This window comes from Cherax quadricarinatus, chromosome 6, assembly GCF_038502225.1.
Source record: "Cherax quadricarinatus isolate ZL_2023a chromosome 6, ASM3850222v1, whole genome shotgun sequence".
Taxonomy (NCBI): domain Eukaryota; kingdom Metazoa; phylum Arthropoda; class Malacostraca; order Decapoda; family Parastacidae; genus Cherax; species Cherax quadricarinatus.
The window spans coordinates 55,444,819-55,467,236 of NC_091297.1; positions in this window are offsets into that span (position 1 = coordinate 55,444,819).

Below are 22,418 nucleotides of genomic sequence, written 5' to 3' on the forward strand. Positions count from 1 at the left end.
TTAGGTTAGGTTAGGCTAGGTTAGGTTAGGTTAGGCTAGGTTAGGTTAGGTTGGGTTAGGTTAAGTTAGGTTAGGTTAGGTTCGGCTAGGTTAGGTTATGTTAGGTAAGGTTAGGTTAGGGTAGGTTCGGTTAGGTTAGGTTAGGTTAGGTTAAGTTAGGTTAGGTTAGGCTAGGTTAGGTTAGGTTAGGATGAGTTAGGTAAGGTTAGGTTAGGTTAGGTTAGGCTAGGTTAGGATAAGTTAGGTTGGGTTAGGTTAGGTTAGGTTAGGTTGGGTTAGGTTAGGTTAGGTTTGGTTAGGTTAGGTTAGGTTAGGTTAGGTTAGGTTAGGTTAGGTTAGGATAAGTTAGGTTAGGTTAGGCTAGGTTAGGGATGTGTGTGTGTGTGTGTGTGTGTGTGTGTGGGATGTGGGATGTGGGTGATGTGGGATGTGGGTGTTGTTGTCGAACTAGAGATACCGAAAAGACGTTATAAGTGAGTTGTTTTTGTGACTTTTTCTGATGTAGTGTGTCCCCTTATTAACTTTAATGAACTAAAAGGGTTAAAACGAGAAAAAAATGGGAGGTGTGGGTGTTGTGACTTTCTGATGAAATTAGATAAAACGAGAAAAAATTGTGGGTGTTGTGGGTTGTGGGTGTTGTGGGATGTGGGTGTTGATCTTAGTTTATGGTGATTTTGGTGGTGTTTTGAGTGTATTCAGTGGTGTTTTAGTATTCAGTGGTGTATTTGGGAGTACTCAAATGGTGTTTTTGGAAGTGTTTCAGTGTTGTTTGGAAATGTTCAAAGGTGTTCAAAGGTGTTTTGAGTGTGTTCAAATGTTGTTTTTTTGAAGGTGATCAAGGGTGTTCAAGGGTGTTTTGAAGGTGTTCAAAGGTGTTTTGAGGTTATTCAAAGGTGTTTTGAGTGTGTTCAAATGATTATGAGAGTGTTTTGAAGGTGTTCAAGAGTGTTTTGAAGGTGTTCAAAGGTGTTTTGAAGGTGTTGAAGGGTGTTTTGAGTGTGTTCAAGGGTGTTTGAAGGTGTTGAAGGGTGTTTTGATTGAATTCAGCGGTGTTTTAGTAGTAATCAGTGGTGTAATTGGGATTACTCAAATAGTGTTTTGGAAATGTTCAAAGGTGTTCAAAGGTGTTTTGAAGGTGTTGAAGGGTGATTTGATTGAATTCAGCGGTGTTTTAGTAGTATTCAGTGGTGTAATTGGGAGTACTCAAATAGTGTTTTGTAAATGTTCAAAGGTGTTCAAAGGTGTTTTGAGTGTGTTCAAATGTTGTTTTTTTGAAGGTGATCAAGGGTGTTCAAGGGTGTTTGAAGGTGTTGAAGGGTGTTTTGATTGAATTCAGCTGTGTTTTAGTAGTAATCAGTGGTGTAATTGGGAGTACTCAAATAGTGTTTTTGGAAATGTTCAAAGGTGTTCAAAGGTGTTTTGAAGATGTTGAAGGGTGTTTTGATTGAATTCAGCGGTGTTTTAGTAGTAATCAGTGGTGTAATTGGGATTACTCAAATAGTGTTTTTGGAAGTGTTTCAGTGTTGTTTGGAAATGTTCAAAGGTGTTCAAAGGTGTTTTGAGTGTGTTCAAATGTTGTTTTTTTGAAGGTGATCAAGGGTGTTCAAGGGTGTTTTGAAGGTGTTCAAAGGTGTTTTGAGGTTATTCAAAGGTGTTTTGAAGGTGTTCAAGGGTGTTTATGTGAGTATTCAAAGGTGTTTTTTGAAGGTGTACAAATGATTATGAGAGTGTTTTTGGGGGTGTTCAAAGTAAAATGTTTGAGTTAGTTTTTGTGACTTTTTTTTTTTTTTCTGATGTATTGTGTCCCCTTAATAACTTTAATGAACTAAAAGGGTAAAAACGAGAAAATGCCTAGTCTGGAGACTGAGGGATGAGTTGTAATTTAATGAAAATGTGTAAGTGCAGATAAATTAGAGATGTCAAATCTTATTTGGGAGTACTCAAATAGTGTTTTGGAAATGTTCAAAGGTGTTTTGAGTGTGTTCAAATGTTGTTTTTGAAGGTGTTCAAGGGTGTTTTGAAGGTGTTCAAGGGTGTTTTGAAGGTGTTCAAAGGTGTTTTGAGGTTATTCAAAGGTGTTTTGAGTGTGTTCAAATGATTATGAGAGTGCTTTGAAGGTGTTTTGAAGGTGTTCAAGGGTGTTTATGTGAGTATTCAAAGGTGTTTTTTGAAGGTGTACAAATGATTATGAGAGTACTTATGAAGGTGTTCAAATGATGTGCAAGAGTACTTATGAAGGTGTTCTGGGAGTATTCAGAGGTGATTTGGGGGTGTTCGAATGATGTTTTTTGGAGTATTTCAGTGTTGTTTGGAAATGTATAAAGGTATTTTTTGTGAGTATTCAAATGATTTATGAGAGTGTTTTGAAGATGTTCAAAGTAAAAGTGCGTATTTAACTTCGTAATATGTAAAATTGTGAGTAGTGAATTTAACGAAAGTGGATGTAAGCGATGTGGTGACTTTCTGATGCATGTGTCCCCTTATTAACTTTAATGAACTAAAAGGGTTAAAACGAGAAAAATTGGGGGGTTATGAGTGAAAATTGTGAGGTGTTGGTTGGAGTGTGAGGGTTTGGGAGGGTGGGTAAAAGGGTAGACAAGATTCAACCTGTGTGCGCGGTCATCACGTGACGTCACTGACATAGGGGGCGACCTGATTCAACCTGTGTGCGCGTGACGTCACTGACCGCCGAGTAAACACCCTTCTTAGTTCATTTGACTTAATGAGAGGAAACTTTTAGTTCATTTTAAAATAATAAGGGGAAGATGTTTAGACCTGTAGTAAGCATGCCCCCATAGGAGGAGTCTATTTTGAATGCTTATACCCAGAGGGGGGAGGGGGATTCCAAAAACTTGATCCGAGGAGATGGAGTCTTGGTATTATCGAGAAATTTTGGGGTGGGAGTGAAAGTGAGAGGGGTAATCCAAACAAACTTGATCCAAGGAGATGGAGAATTTCGAAAACCCCATAGGGGGGAATCCAAAAAACTTGATTCGAGGAGATGGAGTCATGGTATTGTCGAGAAATTTTTGGGGTTGGGGGGTGAAAGTGGGAGGGTGATCCGAGGAAGTGGAGACTTTGATATTGAGAACCCCATAGGGGGGAGTATCCAAAACTTGTATTATCGAGAAAATTTGGGGATGGGGGGTGAAAGGAGGGGTACCCAAAAACTTGATCCGAGGAATTGGAGAATTTCGAAAACCCCATAGGGGGGAATCCAAAAAACTTGATCCGAGGAGATGGAGAATTTCGAAAACCCCATAGGGGGGAATCCAAAAAACTTGATCCGAGGAGATGGAGTCAGGGTATTGTCGAGAAAATTTGGGGTGAAAGGAGGGGTACCCAAAAATTTGATCCAAGGAGATGGAGAATTTCGAAACCCCCATAGGGGGGAATCCAAAAACTTGGTAATATCGAGAAATTTTGGGATGGGGGTGAAAGTGAGAGGGGGAACCTTAAAAACTTGATCCGAGGAGATGGAGAGCACAAGAAAATGAAATTCAAAAAAAATTCGAAAAAAATCGGAAAAAAATTCGAGGCGCGGGGGCGATCCGGACGACGCTGCAGAAGGCGCAGCAGAAGGCGCGGGCGGGGCTCGCGAAGAGCGCGGGCGGGCGCGCGGGCGGGGCGGGGCGCGCGGGCGGGCGCGCGGGCGCGCGGGCGCGCGGGGCGGGGGGTCGCGAAGGGGGGGTCGTGGGGCGGGGGTATTGGTTGGGGGGGGTCAAGGGTGAGGTAGTCTCGAGGGCGAGGTCAAGGTCAAAACCGGAAGTAACACCTAGGTGTGAAAAGGTGACCCTCCAGCTGCTGGTCCTAGACCGGATACCTCGCTCAGTGGAAGGCCCAACCGGAAGTTCCTCGCTCTGTAGAAGGCCCAAACCGGAAGTTCCTCGCCCAGGGAAAGGCCCAACCGGAAGTTCCTCCCCCTGTAGAAAAGTTGACTACTTTTGTGTACCAAACTTTCAGCTTCTTTTCTATCACTATGGTCCTGAAAGAATATTGGGGTTGGGGAGCGGGAGCCTTGGTGGGGGCCTATGGCGGGCTGTGGTGTAGGTGGGGTGTGTGATGATGGGGGTGGGGTCAGAATGCCCATAAGGGACAGCTGTTGAGATGAGGTTTGTGATGCGGGGGATGCTGGAAGAGGGAAATGAGTGGGTTGTGGCTTGGGTTGCTCGGTTGCATTGGATTGTCGCGGTTGGAGTCTTTCGGTGGGAGATTCTTCGGTGAGTGTGTGTGTGTGTGTGTATGTGTGTGTGTGTGTGTGTGTGTGTGTGTGTGTGTGTGTGTGTGTGTGTGTGTTTGTGTGTGTGTGTGTGTGTGTGTGTGTGTGTGTGTGTGTGTGTGTGTATGTGTGTGTGTGTGTGTGTGTGTGTGTGTGTGTGTGTGTGTGTGTGTGTGTGTGTGTGTGTGTGTGTGTGTGTGTGTGTGTGTGTGTATGTGTGTGTGTGTATGTGTGTGTGTGTACTCACCTAATTGTACTCACCTAATTGTGGTTGCAGGGGTTGAGACTCAGCTCCTGGCCCAGCCTCTTCACTGATCGCTACTATGTCATCTCCCTCTCTGCTTCCTGAGCTTTGTCATACCTCTTCTTAAAACTACGTATGGTTCCTGCCTCCACTACTTCACTAGCTAGGCTTTTCCACTTCCTGACGTCTCTATGACTGAAGAAATACTTCCTAACGTTCCTGTGACTCTTCTGAGTCTTCAGCTTCCAGTTGGTGCCTCATTTCTGTTTCCTTTCTTAAATGTGGGGACTACATTTGCTGTCTTCCATTTCTCAGGTAGTTGCCCAGTTTCAAGGGATGTGTTGAAGATTGGGGCATGCACAGTATCTCTGCTCCTTCTCTAAGGACCCATGGGGAGATGTTGTCCGGTCCCATCGCCTTTGAGGTATCAAGGTCACTTAGCAGCTTCTGCACCTCCTCCTCAGTTGTTCGTATGTCCTCCAACACTTGTTGGTATATTCCCTCTTGGTGTTCCTTTATGTGCTGTCTTCCCACAGCCCTTCCTGTCTCTACTGTAAAAACTTCCTTAAATCTCCTGTTTAACTCCTCACATACCTCCTGATCATTTCTTGTGAGTTCTCCCCCTTCTGTCCTCAGTCTGATCACCTGGTCTTTGACTGTTGTCTTCCTCCTGATGTGGCTATACAACAGTTTCGGGTCAGTCTTGATTTTCGATGCTATGTCATTTTCATACTGTCGCTGGGCCTCCCTCCTTACCTGTGCATACTCGTTCCTGGCTCTGCGACTGATCTCACTATTTTCGTGTGTTCTCTGCCTTCTGTACTTTTTCCATTCTCTATTGCACTTTGTTTTTGCCTCCTTACACCGTCGGGTAAACCAGGGGCTCGTTCTGGTCTTCCCATTGTTTCTGTTGCACTTGGGAATGAACCTTTCCACTGCCTCCTTGCATTTTGCTGTTACATATTCCATCATTTCGTTTACTGGCTTTCCTGCCAGTTCTCTGTCCCACGGAACCTCCTGCAGGAAGTTCCTCAACCCTTTGTAGTCCCCTCTTTTAAAGTCAGACTTTTCCGATTCAACTCCTGTTACTATCTCCACTTGCAACTCTACTCTGTATTCAAAGCACAGAACCACGTGGTCGCTAGCTCCTAGGTGACTCTCATACGTGATGTCCTCAATGTCTGAACTGCCCAGGGTGAACTCAAGGTCCAATCTTGCTGGTTCATCCTCCTCTCTCACTCTGGTAGTGTCCTTAACATGTTAGTGCATGAGGTTTTCCAGCACCACGTCCAACAACTTGGCTCTCCATGTTTCGGGACCCCCTTATGGCTCCAGGTTTTCCCAGTCAATCTCCCTGTGGTTGAAATCCCCCATAACCAGCAACTTTGCTCTGCTGGAGTGAGGTCTTCTTGCCACCTCAGCAAGTGTGTCCACCATTGCTCTGTTACTCTCTTCATATTCCTCTCTTGGCCTCCTGCAGTTCTGTGGTGGATTATACATCACTGCAATGACCACCTTGCGCTCCCCAGACTGGAGTGTACCTACTATGTAGTCTCTTTCTCCCGTCTCGTCCATGCCTTCCATTTTCTCGAATTTCCATCTGTTTTTTACTAGCAGAGCAACCCACACCTCCCCCTCTGCCCCTTCTATCTTTCCTCATGATCTGGTATCCTGGTGGGAAGATTGTGTCTGTTAATATCTCTGTGAGTTTTGTTTCTGTAACTGCTATGATGTCTGGGGACTTCTCATTGATTCTTTCTTACCATTCCTCATGTTTATTCGTTAATCCATCCGCATTTGTGCACCAAACCTTCAACTTCTGTTCTAATACTGTAACTGTGGTACGGGGGGTGGGAACAGAGGGATCGGTGTGTGATGGTTGGTTTGGATTGTTAAGTTGCCTTGGGGGTGTCGTGGCTGGAGTCCTTCTGCAGGTGTTTCTGGGGGGTGTGCTTGTCCTTCCACTTGTTCCTGGGTTATTCTGCTCTCCTTTTTCATTTCCTCCCATTTCTCCTTTCGGTTTTGCACTTTCTCTTTCAGCATCCTCTTTTCCTCCTGTGTTCTGTCTCGATCGAGGTACACACTCATGAACTCCTGTTTGCCTCTCAGCCGTGCTTTCTCCTGCAGGATCATGGTTTGGGTTGATTCTGCCTTGAAAATTACTTTGAGAGGCCGATTCCTTTTCTTTGTGAACCACCCGATTCTCCGAAAATTTGCCACCTGGGTCATGTCTCCCTCGCCTATCACCTTCATGATACCTTCAATCGCTTTTTTCTCCTCGTGCTTTCTTTCATCATAAGTTTCCCCTTTAGCTTCGTCTAACCCATAGACAAAAACTGATCTCTCCCTTTCCACCTCCCACTGTGACTCTCATTGCATCCTCTGAGGTGTTTTAGTTCCTTCCCCTGGAGTGTTCCTTCCTTCAGTCCCTTCCCTAGCCATGGCCCCTATGCTCATTGGTTTGTCCTTCCTGCTCACCTGTTCCTGGCCCCCACAGGTGTCTGGTAAGGTCCCTGCACATGTCCTAGTTCCTTCAATTTCTTCCAACCTCTCATTCTGTCCTAGTGTGCTCCCTGCATACCTCTGCATACAGTTTAGCTTCCGTGCTTCCTTCAGACCCGTTGTCTGTGTCTGATGTAGCCATTGCTGATGCTACTTCTGTAATATCTTTGTCTCTATGCTGTTGCAGATGTCTCAGCTCCTCTTCTAATCTCTTCTAATCTAATGTGCGTGTGAGTGAGTGTGTGTGTGTGTGTGTGTGTGTGTGTGTGTGTGTGTGTGTGTGTGTGTGTGTGTGTGTAATCACCTAGTTGTGATTGCAGGGGTCAATTCATAGCTCCTGGCTCCGCCTCTTCATTGGTCGCTACTAGGTCTACTCTCTCCTTGCTCCATGAGCTTCATCATACCTCTTCATAAAGCTCTGTATGGATTCTGCCTTTACTACAACTCTCTCCAGACTGTTCTACATCCTGATGACTATTCTATGACTGAAGAAGTACTTCCTAACATTTCTGTGACTCATCTGTATTTTTTTAATCTCTCCTTAGTTCCGGGACTAGTCTTGTTGCAAACCTTAGCACTTTCTCTATATTCTTGACTTGATTGACCAGGTGTGGATTCCATTCTGGTGCTGCATACTCCAATATGGGCCTGATGTACACGGTGTACAGAGTCTTGAACGATTCCTTACTGAGGTGCCGAAACGCTGTTATCAGGTTTGATAGGCGCCCACAGGCTGCAGCAGTTATTTGGTTGATGAGTACCTCAGGAGATGAGTGAGGTTTGCAGTCTTTGGACATTTAGCATGTACTCTCTGCTGTCTTCTTTGCCCTTCCCAATCTTCATGACTTTACACCTGGTGGGGTTAAACTCCAGAAGCAGTTGTTGGACCAGTCTTGCAGCCTATCCAAATTCCTTTGAAGTCCTGCCTGGTCCTCATCCGATTGAATTCTTCTCATTAGCCTCACATCGTCTGCAAGCAGGAACACTTTTGAATTTATCCCTTCGGTCATGTCATTCCCATATACCAGAAAAAGCGTGGGTCCTAGAACTGACTGACCCCTGTGGAACCCCGCTCGTCACAGGCGCCCGCTCTGATACCTCATCATGTTCCAAGACTAATTGTTGCCTTCCTGTCAGGTATTCTCTGGTTCATTGCAGTGCCTTTCCTGTTATACCTGCCTGATCCTCTGGCTTTTGAACTAATCTCTTGTGTGGAACTCTGTCGAAAGCCTTCTTACAGTCCAAGAAGATGCAATCTCCCCACCTCTATTTCTCTCTATCTCTCTCTTTCTTGTCTTACTACTGTCACCTTGGTTGTGACCGTGTGTGAAAGTGTGAATTGCTCATTACTCTATAATTTGTTCATGATTGTACCCATGTTTAAACGTAAGTAATCATTCTTACAGGATTCATTACCTTTGTAACTTGTGAGTTCATTACCTTTGTACCTAGTTCAGCTATCAAAACTTTGGGGGCCCAGTCCCTGGACCCATTACGTACCTCTGTAATCTGTAAATACCTTTGTAACTTGTCATGATTGTGACTAGACCTACCTGGAGTTCATTACCTTTGTAAATTGTGAGTTCATTACCTTTGTAAATTGTGAGTTCATTACCTTTGTAAATTGTGAGTTCATTACCTCTGTAACTTGTTCAGCTATCAAAACTTTGGAGTCCAGTCCTTGGGCCAACTATGTACCTCTGTAATCTTTTGACTACCGCCCACAGGATGGGTATGGGGTGCATAATAAACATATTAAACTAACTATCACCTTGTCGTAAAACTCCAGTAGGTTGTGTGTGTGTGTGTGTGTGTGTGTGTGTGTGTGTGTGTATGTGTGTGTGTGTGTGTGTGTGTGTGTGTGTGTGTGTGTGTGTATTTTTTTTGCGTGTTTTAAATGTTTCTAAAATGAACTTGAAGTTGAAAGGAATAGGTCGGGTGGGGGAAAGGGGGGCTCTGGGGTTGAGAACAACAGGTCTAGGTGTTTTGCGAGGTTTCCTCTCCTCCCCTCTCCTTTCCTTTACTCTCCACTTCCCCCCAAAACATTATTTCCTTTAGTGCAGGAGAGACGTCAATGTGTGAAGCAAAGCTTTAGTGAAGCCTGGAGAAACCCATTCCCCTCTCACCTCTCACTTTCCTTCCTGGCGCACCTCCCTCTTTTTTACCACATTCTCTCTATCCTTCTTTCCCTCCCCTCTCCTCTTTCATTTCTCCCTCACCCAATCACATACACAAACACGCTGTGTACTACACGAACAACACTGCAACAATAGGTTTCAAAGAAACTTCATCATAACTGGAAAACATGATGTGTAACAATGCTTCCGATTCCAGACGAATTAATTCTGTTACAGTGAGTCAATGTAGAGTAAATGAGGAACCGTCCATGCAGGGCGGTAAAAATATGGAGGGCGAGTTTCCTGTACACATCGCTGGGAGAACTCTGCAAGCCAATATTGCAAAGAATCAAGGAAGATGATCGAAGTAGTAGAGGCAGCAAGACTAACCTTGTACTCTCACAATGAATAAAAAGGCACAACACCGTGGCTGGGCTGGAATAATATACAAATAACCCGCACACAGAACTAGTCGGACTGAAAAGTCGTCGTAAGTTTCTTTCTTCTATGTGCAGGTTATTTTCGTATTGTACTCTACCTAAGTGAGTGAGATGAAAGATGATTATAGACTCCCAGTGAGAACTATTGACTACTGTGTATTGACTCTTAACAACGTTACTCAGAGAACCGACAAGTTGATAAATTAGACACATGTACAGTGTGTCTAATTTATCACTGTTACTCATCTATTATATTATAAGAACGACAGCAACCATGATACAAGTGATGATGCAAGTGAAAAATGGAGGTCCTATTCTCGGAAAAGGAAACGGAAGCATTCAAAGAATTTAACAAAATATTTAACCGTGAGTCGACAAAGGAACGAGGAACACTGAACAACACAGTGCGGGAGGGAAATAACATAGAAATAACATACAACGAAACAACAAACGAGGAAGTAGAGACTACATCAGAATCACTCTGATTCGACAAAATATCATCTTGGTTTCAACTCCATGGAAAACTTCTTTTTTAAATATTCCATTAAACACTATAGACAGAGTTGCCATGCATTTGGGAAACAGTCAGCGTAATTCCACAATTTGAGAAAGTCGACAAATATTAAATTACACACCTACCCCTCTTCTGACAAGCCTAACATTTATGATGATGAGAACACTGCAAGAAACAAGTGGAACACCTTGAGAGCATCAGATTCTTGAGATAACACCTGCACCTGTTTCCTGAAGTTACTCCTGCCTCACAAACTTAACAGAGACCAAGAACAAGCTGACACAAACCAAATATGAAAGACATAGGAAGGTAGATTTATGACTTCAAGGCCCACATACAAAAATATTATTATTATTATTATTATTATCATCATCATCATCATCATCATCATCATCATCATCATCATCATCATCATCATCATCATCATCATCATCATCATCATCATCATCATCATCATCATCATCATTATTATGCATAGTAAGTAAACAAACGTTGAACATTTACGGATCACCCGGAATAACTAATAAATAAACGTAAGTCATAGTTTTATGTACCAGGAAGGGCAACGGTATGGATAAAAAATGCTGGAAAATACTAGAGACAGAGTGGACAGATAAATTATATTCACTAGTATATAAAATTTGAACAGTTTGGTGCTTTCGAGAAAAACTAAATATTTCGCTTTTAGGAATACTGAAACCGATTATGACCATAATACTGATCGACTGGCTGCAGTTTCCAAGGAAACTTATACGTATTCACATTTTTCGTATAGCTATACAATATGCAAAACAACCACTGTGAAAGAATAATGAAAATCCAAGCACTTTCGTTGATAATGTGAGTAGTCACGAAAGCGCTTGGAATTTCAGTATTCTTTCACAGTGGTTGTTTTGCATATTCTGAAACCACCTGTTTACTGTGATCTTATTGCATATATACAATATATTAGTAACAATCCTGCATAATGAATTCACTTATAATGATTTAACTGGAAGCTTCTCTGCTTGTCTCATACATTTCACTTGTGAAACATCACTTGCCATTGTCCAGTAATAATCTGCTGACAATGATGGACTCCGTTGTCCCTGAGATGTCTTGGTGGAAACATTCTCTACTTTCATCGCTGACTGCTATGCAGTTGGCCAGGGAAAATACCTGGGTGCGAATGGAGGAAATGTATCTTTAAAGACATATTGCAGCCCATTTTTATGACAGAACTACAGCAAGTTTTCCACTAGCTTCCTGTAATTATCAACTTGGGGATTTTCAAGTAATTTAATATTACTAACAGGAAAGAAATCCACTCATTGTTCTCACCAACGGTCAAACTGCATCTCTAAGAAGCTCGTGAATCTATGGACCAATAAATACACTCTCATTAAATTTTACTTTAATGAGCCTTGGGAATTTACCATCGCGCTAATTACTGTAAAGGCTGCCTCTCTTTTATCCACAGTATTAACTAATTTTTTTCATGAGGCCTAGCGTTATGTATAAAGGTGGTAACAAATTCCTGTTCGATTCTACAAGTGGAGGATACTGAACATTCTTTGTTCCAGGTTCCGATGAGTGTCAGAGTGCTCAGTCCTTCTTGATGTAATGAGAAATCCTCGCCAGTAATGCTTAGTGTAGCCTACCTGCAGTCCATGAAGGGCAGCAGCAACTATCAAGTCGACGCAAAGTTGCTGCTGATGTTGGTCATAGTTATGTGGATTGCGTAACCAACTGTAATTGATGGCAACACGTTGCCAACATGTAACAAAACAAATTTTAGTCTTAACTTCGATGAATCAATGAAGTCTTCACTCATCAGGATTATGAATAATATTTAGAGCTGCCATCAGACCATTGATGTCGTTGCAGACTACAAGGTCACCTTACATAATGAAGAATGGCACGAAATCTTTTTAATCATCATGAAACTCACCATAACATTTTCAGTGAAAAAAATCCACTGCTACAATCTGGAGCCCAACAGTTCCACCTCACACTCTGGCAATTCTAAATCTTTCAATTCGTTTTGAGTTATAACGAGCAATTTAGAAGATGTCGTGTTTTGAATATATTCAGGGTTTTGTGACCCTGAATATATTCAAAACAAGTATCGTCGATTTCGTCATCCTCCTCGTCCACTGACCCAAGGGACAATGATTTTGGTAGCTCAGGGATAGGAATGGGTAGTCTTGCGCCGTGAGGAAGCGAGTATATACCAGACAGTATATTAGAATATTGTACAGTCCACTGTTTTCTTTGAAAATACCTTTCCTGACTGGAGGCACCATTCAGAAGCAACAATCACTTACATGGTCTGTTGGCTCCCTCCATGCCACTGGCACTACAAAAGGCAGAGATTTCCTCACCTGATTCAACCGCTGACAAAAGTTTATTGCAGAAATATTGCAGCATATGTGAGGGGCCTAGCTAGTGGCCTGATCTACAGTAGTGAAGCCAAAATAAAAGTGAGGTTATAGGACAAACACAACAAATACCTGTCTTGCACAACAAAAGTCATCTGTCCTGTTTTCGCAGTTTTGAGGAGTCTTTGTCCAAAATTGGCTGAAAACAGTCAATGTCAAAAGCAAACACTAAAAGAGTATGATACGTAAGTAGTACCGGAGGCGGCTGAGCGGTCCCTGCGGCTGAGCGGTCCCTGCGGCTGAGCGGTCCCTGCGGCTGAGCGGTCCATGCGGCTGAGCGGTCCCTTCCTGAGCGGTCCCTTCCTGAGCGGTCCCTTCCTGAGCGGTCCCTCCTGAAAGGGGTGCGGCTGAGCGGTCCCTCCTGAGCAGTCTCCTTTTCACACCTTTATGCTAATGACCTTGACCCCACCCACGCCCCCCACCCATTACCCTACCCACGACCCCCACCCACGCCCCCACCCATGACCCCCCACTTGCGCCCCCACGTCCGTGCCCCCGCACCCCCACGACCCCCCACCCGCGCCCCCAAGCCCGCCCCTCACGCCCGCCCGCGCCCCTCGCGCCCGGCCGTCGCGCCCGACCAAGCCTTCTGCTGCGCCTTCTGCAGCGTCGTCCGGATCGCCCCCGCGCCCCGAATTTTTTTCCGATTTTTTTCGAATTTTTTTTTAATTTCATTTTATTGTGCTCTCCACTTCCTCGAATCAAGTTTTTGGATTCCCCCTCCCACTTTCACCCCCATCCCAAATTTTTTCGAATTTTTTTTTCTCGATAATACAAAGTCTCCATCTCCTCGGATCAAGTTTTTCTCGATATCAAAGACTCCATCTCCTCGGATCAAGTTTTTAAGGTTCCCCTCCCACTTTCACCCCCATCCCAATTTCATTTTCTTATGATCTCCTTGGATCAAGTTTTCTCGATAATACAAAGACTCCAATTCATCGGATCAAGTTTTCTCGATAATACCAAGACTCCATCTCCTCGGATCAAGTTTTTTGGATTCCCCCCACTTTCACCCCCATCCCAAATTTCTTCGAATTTTTTTTTCTGGATAATACGAAAGACTCCATCTCCTTGGATCAAGTTTTCTCGATAATACCAAGTCTCCATCTCCTTGGATCAAGTCTTTTGGATTCCCCCCACTTTCACCCCCATCCCAAATTTTTTCGATTTTTTTTTCTGGATAATACAAAAGACTCCATCTCCTCGGATCAAAGTTTTTGGATTCCCCCCTCTCAGGGTAAGCATTCAAATGAACTCCTCCCATGGGGCATGGTACTTTCTCTTACTACAGGTCTAAACAAGTGTGACGTCAGTATTCCTCTCATTAAGTTAAATGAACTAAAAAGTGTGTTTACTCGGCGGTCAGTGACGTCACGTGATGACCTCACACATACAGGCTGAATCTTGTCGACTTCCCCCTATGTCAGTGACGTCACGTGATGACCTCACACATACAGGCTGAATCTTGTAGACCTCCCCCTACACATTTTTCACTCTTAACCCAGGATAATCCAAATAATTTCACATTTTTTTCGTTAATACCCACAACAATCCACAATTTCTTTACAAAATACAACACAAGTCTAGACATTTTTCTCGTTTTAACTATTTCATCTCAGGTCACTCCCCACGAAGTAACCTTCTCTCTCTCTCCTCCTCCGCACCCTCCCGAACCCTCACACTCCAACCAACACTTCACAATTTTCACTCATAACACCCAATTTTTTTCTCGTTTTAACTAATTTCATCAGAAAGTCACCACAACACTTATAACCACTTTTCGATAAATTCACTAGTCACAATTTTACATATTACGAAGTTAATACGCACACACACCTCACTTTACTTTGAACACCTTCAAAACACTCTCATAAATCATTTGAATACTCACAAAAATACCTTTGAACATTTCTAAACAACACTGAAACACTTCCAAGACAACATTTTGAATACTCCCAAATAAGATTTGACAGCTCTAATTTATCTGCACTTACACATTTCATTAAATTACAACTCATCCCCACAAACTCCTCCCTCAGTCTCCAGACTTCACAACATTATCACAAAAACTAACTCAAACACTTTACTTTGAACATCACCAAAAAACACCATCAATTACATTTAAATACTCCAAAAACATCATTCGAACACCCCCAAAACACCTCTGAATACTCCCAGAACATCTTCATAAGTACTCTTGCACATCATTTGAACACCTTCAAAAACACCTTTGAATAACCTCAAAACACCATTTGAGTACTCCCAAATACACCACTGAATACTACTGAAACACCACTGAATACACTCAAAACACCACCAAAATCACCATAAACTAAGATCAACACCCACATCCCACAACACCCACAACCCACAACACCCACATCCCACATCACCCACAACCCACATCACCCACACCCCACAATTTTTTCTCGTTTTAACTAATTTCATCAGAAAGTCACAACAACAACAACCCACAACTTATAATCACACCTTTGAATATCCTCAAAACGCCATTTGAGTACTCCCAAATACACCACTGAATACTACTAAAACACCACTGAATACACTCAAAACACCACCAAAATCACCATAAACTAAGATCAACACCCACATCCCACAACACCCACAACCCACAACACCCACATCCCACATCACCCACAACCCACATCACCAACAACCCACAATTTTTTCTTGCTTTAACTAATTTCATCAGAAAGTCACAACAAACCACAACTTATAATCACTTTTCAACAAGTCTAGTTCGACAACAACACCCACAACCCACAACGCCCACAACACCCACATCCCACAAGACCCACAACCCACAATTTTTTTTCTCGTTTAACTAATTTCATCAGAAAAAGTCACGACAACAACCCACTTATAACATCTTTTTCGGTATCTCTAGTTCGACAACAACACCCACAACCCACAACACCCACAACACCCACATCCCACATCACCCACACCCCACAATTTTTTCTCGTTTTAACTATTTCATCAGAAAGTCACCACAACACTTATAACCACTTTTCGATAAATTCACTAGTCACAATTTACATATTACGAAGTTAATACGCACACACACCTGAGACATGTTTCTACACCCTCCATTCTTTTCCAATATATCATAACTTTTCAATTCTATAAATTCTTTTAAAATATTCACATATTACCTTTATTTTCAGTAAAATCCCCCCATATTTCATTAAATTTCTAATACAACCCTCCCCATACCCCTCTCCATCTCACTCACCCGTTTCCCAACACACCTCTTCAGAACAAACACAAAAATCACATTTCACATCCACAAATGCATCTCATCACCAATCTCAAATCCACTAAAATTATTGTAACCAAGATATTCACAAAATTCTATAACCACCTAACACACACAGACAACTCACTTTACTTTGAACACTACCAAAAACACCATCAATTACCATTGAATACTCCAAAAAAATATCATTCGAACACCCCCAAAACACCACTGAGTACTACCCAAACTAAGATCAACACTACCAGCTAATATCCATTTTATAGAAATCCCCACATTCCTCCCTACACTAAATTTCTAATAAAATCTATCTCCTCAACTCCACATAATTTAATATTATACTCATAACCCCACAATTTTTTCTCAGTTCAACTATTTCATCAGAAAAAAAAGTCACCCGCATTTTGACTCAGTAATATTCACAACATGTCACAAATTTTTAGAAAACACTCATTTTTTATAAATATATCACGAACATATCCAACTAAGATATGATATAAATCACATTTTTAGCCACATTCCCTCAATTTCGGTAATATGAACAAAATTGATTGGGATAACATTTAGAATATTTCCAAATTACGTTGGAGCACATTCATAAATATATTGGAACACTTCCAAAATACATTAGAGTACTCCAGAATTACTTTGAACGACTCCATTTTTGGATATTTCCAAATTAGTTTTGAAAACTTTATCTTAAAATCGAACATTATTTTCTTGTTGGTAAACACACGCAATGGTAGAAATATTTACTCGATTTCCGAATAGAAACACATTCCTCGCTCTGAGAGACTCCTTGAGCTTATACGCCTTACCCCAAAGTATTGCGTCATGATTTTTGTACACCCCTTCCCCCCTCCGACGACGCCATGAAATGCGGTTCACATCCAAGGTAGAAAATCACATAGTCATCTCCTTACCGAACACCTGCGTCAGCTCAGGTCAGACAGACGCCATGAAATGGTGTTCACACCCAAGGTAGATTTAAGATAATCATCTCTTTCCAGACCAACTGTGTCCTCTTGTGCTAAAATTTGGTGAGGTCACAGGGCTGACAGATACCATGAAATTAACTTAAATGAGATATAACATTTGTATTCTACCTCAATCCTTTTTTTTTCATGGTAAGGTTTGATTGATTTAAAATTCATCTTGTCTTAAAAACTTTTATTAAACATTTCTCTTTTTAATGAATGAATGAAACATCATATATTATTAATCTTGGTGTAACAACACGCTCTAAACATCATAAATCCTCCCCTCTAAGTCTTGTTCTTCCAAGCCCCGTCACATTGGCACCTGTAAATTTTAATATATTTTTTTATTTCATTAGCATATAATGGGGACAAATTTGCACCATCACCTGTAAAAGATATAAACCAACTAAAAGTTACATATTTTTTCACTAACCCAAACATATGCTTCTCGTTAACTTAAATATCTTCCCATTCTTGACTTAAAAGCATAATCGTACTGAGTCCCCTTATTAACTTTAATGAATTAAAAGCGTATTATGGTAGACATGATTCTTGGTGTTCAGGTAGAGAGAGAAGGTGGAAATGGTAAGTGACACATTTCATGAAGAGATAAATATGAGTTATATATATTAATTCAAATATATATCTCTCTCTCTTCAAGTTATAATTACTTCCTCATAATAATTTAAATGAATTAAACCGCTGATACAAGGTAAATAATTTTGCTTACGTTATAAGTTACTCACACATTAGGCTCAATGTTTTTAATATATTGTTTAATGTCTGTGAAAAGTTCTCTCCAAATTAATTTCCACTTCTTTGTGTTGTACCATCTATGCAAAATGCACAGATTATACTGTCTATTAAATATTTGACTGACAAAGTTTTCAGATATATCGTTTTCCAAAATATAATATACCAGATCATCACTCCACTCCGTTACCATTTCATCAATGAATTTATGCGAATCAAGTTCATTTTCTAACCAATTTTTAACTCGTTGAAAATTCTTTTCACTCAATGATTCACCATCTTTCCTTAAGAGTTGATTGACAGTGTTGCAAAATTCCAACCAAGGAAGATCTTTCACCGTTTCACAAATAACAATGAAATCGCTAAGTTTCCCCATATTAGATGCTTTCCATATGGTTCCCGGACAATGTCTGGTGGTGACTTACACACAACTCTCCCATACACATAAAGAGTTGCTAAATAGTATTAAATGAAAATTTCATTAAACTTACCTAAACTAGGATCAGCCATTTCAAAATCCATTTTCATAATTAATTTTTTGGGCTTTGGTATAACAAAAGTTTGAGATAAATGACTACTCCATTCACATTCTCGTAACAATAAATTTTCCAATATTTCTTCACTCCATCGTTGAGTCATTTCTCGTACCTCAGCTACAAACACTTCTTTTGAGAGAACATGTTCCGCATCAACTTTTTTTTGAATGGGTTCGACTCTCTTAATTGTATATAACATTTCTATAAACACCACACTAGTATGTTTTGTCGCAACCACCTCCATATTCCTTCTTCTGATCAAGTGATTCCTTACCATTTCACTCCAAATATTTATACCAAAAATTTCAATCGTTGTCATCATCGAATATAATTTTTTTAATAATACAAATACACATTACAGGGGATTTCTTCAAAGCATATATATTATCCATTGTATATTTCAAATAATATGTTTAGTCATTGTTAACTTTCCTTATTTTTCAGTAAAAAGAAATATTCAGTCAATATTTTTTTTGGCAACACTTACTACTTGCTTGTGACGTCACTATCCAGCAACACGTTAAAACAGGTTAGAGCATCTTCCCCTTATTATTTTAAATGAACTAAAACCATGACGTCACGATACTCATTGAACAAATTATCTTACCTTTAATTGTCTTCATGCATTTCCAAGTATGCACCATCGGTATAGTAATAACATGTCATAATACCATTAAAGTAAGTTATGATCCCCATCCTGTATGACACTAAACTCGTGGTGGTTCATTCACCTATCGTCATGGTGATGCCACGTAGTGTTTTTCATGGAACAAATTTCTCTACACATATAGTTATAAAAACTACTAACTCGACAACCCTCGTGGTGAAAAGAGTATAAGAAGACACATCCGTATTGAGTTACAAGAGTATTTAGATGGAGACGTGGAAGTTACATGTGAAAAATTTGTTACAGAAGCAAGTGTCTACACATCACTGAACTGATAAAGAAATGATTAATTTGATAGAAGACCTTGATCACAACCCTCCAAAATGAAGGAAGGTGACTGAACAATATCTCACTAATAAAGAAATGCTTATAGCAATGGAAGATTTTGAACGTGAGTTTTTAATGAGATATTATTGAGTAAATTCACCCACAATGTAATTTTTAGAAATTCTAATGAGAAATATTTTTTTTTCATTTGTTGAGTAACAAACTTAATTTTTGGGATATAATACTATATTTTATCAAAATTACAGGTAAAGAAGCAACAAAAGATGAAGAAAAATATCTTTCGTTAATGAAAGGTAATATTACAAAAGATTTTAGTGGCAGTGATAAAATTCTTTTAGTACAACAAGCAAATTGTTGTGCTGTTAAATTGAAAAAGGGAGGTCTTGCTGATGCTTTAAGTCAGGTTTTACCACTTAGCAATCCATATTTATTTAGATCACCTGGATGTCATAAAGCAAATCTAGCTAGTGAAGTCACTCGTGATAAATTTGGGAGCATAAAATTTGTAAATAATGGAAAAAATAACCCCATGATTGCCAATATGTTCGCACAGTATGCGATGGGACCTCCACATAAGTATTATATGAACTGTAAAGTTGATAAGACCTACTATAATACATGCACATATTTAGATACAAAGAAAGGTCGTGAGATTATATTCAAAGAGTGCATGAATGATCTTGTTAAGTGGTTATTAACAGATCCCAACGGGATTATAATGGAAAAAGTTGTGTTTCCAGAAGGAATTGGATGTGCTTCAGCCGGAGGTGATTGGCATGCATATCTTAAACTCATTCATGATTTTGCAAAGGAATTAAAAAAACTTCGTAGAAATACTGTTATCATTATTGTAAAATATGATAAATAAAATATCTCTATAATACTTTTTTTTTGTTTTATTCACCAGCACTCTAAAACCTTATTAGGCAACTGAATAGAGATCATACGTCTGGCAGGAATGGTGATGAGTATAAACATCTCTGTTCTTTGTTGTTCATACATTAGTACCTCTTCCACCAGGGTGTGACTAACCATCTCAAGAAAATGGAGACAGCCAATAGGATGGAAAAATATTTTAAAATTGAAGAAGGAAAATTGTACGATGAAAAATATTGTCGTGACAGTGTCTGCATTATTTTCCATGCGAATTGAGTTGCTATAAAAGGATATGGTGCAAGTTATTATTTGGGTAAGAAATATCCTTATGCTGATGTGTATCGGAGTAGAGAACCATTATTTAATCTGAGAAGATGCAGAGTTGAAGATCGTGATACTCCTGGAACTGTTGTCGAGTTTGAACCTTCACCAGAAAATTTGTGGAGAAATTTTCTCCAGGAGGGGGGTATCAGCCCCCTTCAGCCCCTTCAGCCCTTTTCAGCCCTGAGGGGCCAAGCCCTCTCAGAGGGGGCGAGCGTCTTGTTTATTGCTACAGTGAGTAATTGATCACAGATGCTGTACGAGTATGCGTGGTCAAATGACCTCTGCTCCTTGCAGTCCAGTGTTGCAAAGTGTATTTTTATTAGAGACAGTACATCTCTTACTTTAGCAGGACAATTAAGGAAAATCCTGCTCCCACTTTATTACCATAGTAAAGATAGTGGACATTGTTGTCTATGCTTAAGACAGCAAGAATAAAACATTCTGCTTTGCTTCATCGAGGAAGTGGCAAGGAAGCAAAAAGTACTAGGTCAGCTTTTTTTTTTTGTGCTAGGGGAGCAACGGCGTGGGGCGCTGTGGCATCTTCAGATTACTTTTGACTCTACTGAGAGTGACACTGATGCCAGGATAACCAACAAAGAACACTGATCTGTGCGTTAGTGTGGACAAAGTGTCTCACTAAACACGATAAACACTTACAGAGAAGTGTGATCAACTTCTTAGTGATATTGTGTGAACAATTGTTGATGAACAGTGTAACAACGAGTGTTGCGATCCAACAGAGTGTAGTGCGACATTCTTCAAAGAACACTATTCTTCAATCAACTCAACGGATATCCGGGCGTAATTACAGGTCAGATACATATACCCAGGTAAGTGTTCTAACTCGTGATGTACTACTATTGACTGCACAGTTGAGTATAAAGTCGTGAGTTAGTCACTTATCATAAACCCCGGTGATATGCGGGCCATTGAGTCCACACAAGTAGGTATTTTGTCAGCCATCAGTGAATGAAATATGCTGACATAACACCCCCTAGGGGTAATTTATAATCTTACAAATTATATTTCTTGACAACCCATGTTGAGATGGTTTCGACAGCTTCTAGACCTCGTCTGCAGGGGCGGCTGTGTAGACGATTTGCTGTCTTTTATCAGCTAAGTGTTCACTATATTTATATTTATAAATTAAGCTTAGCTGGTAATGCCATTTCTCAACAAAATTGAATCTTCCTTATTTAGCAGCCATAATAAGCCAATTTGGTATTGCTGGACCATTGGAGGAAAATACCATTTCTCAAAATTTAATTGAAAAATCAAGAGATTCCCATTTGGTGTATGGTTTAAAGAAAGATACTATCGCAGACAGAATAAGATATTTCAAGGAATCCATTGAGAGAGTCATAAAAAGTGTGAAAGACAATAAAAATATACGAGAGGTTATCTTTCTGAAAGGTATTGGGAGGAATGAAACTTCAAATGATTATATCTGGAATACATATTATAAACCTATACTCGAAGATATGACAATGAAATTTAAGGAAGAAGGTATTCGATCAACAATGGTTGTCAAAGAAGAAATGAAAAACATTAACCAAGGTCAAGAATTGGAAGATGATTCGAAGTTATTGTCTTCTAGAATTGAAGGAAATGCTTGGTATCCCTCATGAGGTAAGCAAAATTATTTACCTTGTATCAGCGGTTTAATTCATTTAAATTATTATGAGGAAGTAATTATAACTTGAAGAGAGAGAGAGATATATTTGAATTAATATATATAACTCATATTTATCTCTTCATGAAATGTGTCACTTACCATTTCGACCTTCTCTCTCTACCTGAACACCAAGAATCATGTCTAAAGTAAAAGGACACAAGTGCAACTAATGTGACATTTATTGTAGCAACATTTCGCTCTCCAGGAGCTTTATCAAGTAATGGCTTGATAAAGCTCCTGGAGAGCGAAACGTTGCTACAATAAATGTCACATTAGTTGCACTTGTGTCCTTTTACTTTACATATTGTCGGTAATTCTACCAACTTTATTACAAGAATCATGTCTACCATAATACGCTTTTAATTCATTAAAGTTAATAAGGGGACACAGTACGATTATGCTTTTAAGTCAAGAATGGGAAGATATTTAAGTTAACGAGAAGCATATGTTTGGGTTAGTGAAAAAATATGTAACTTTTAGTTGGTTTATATCTTTTACAGGTGATGGTGCAAATTTCTCCCCATTATATGCTAATGAAATAAAAAATATATTAAAATTTATGGGTGCCGATGTGACGGGGCTTGGA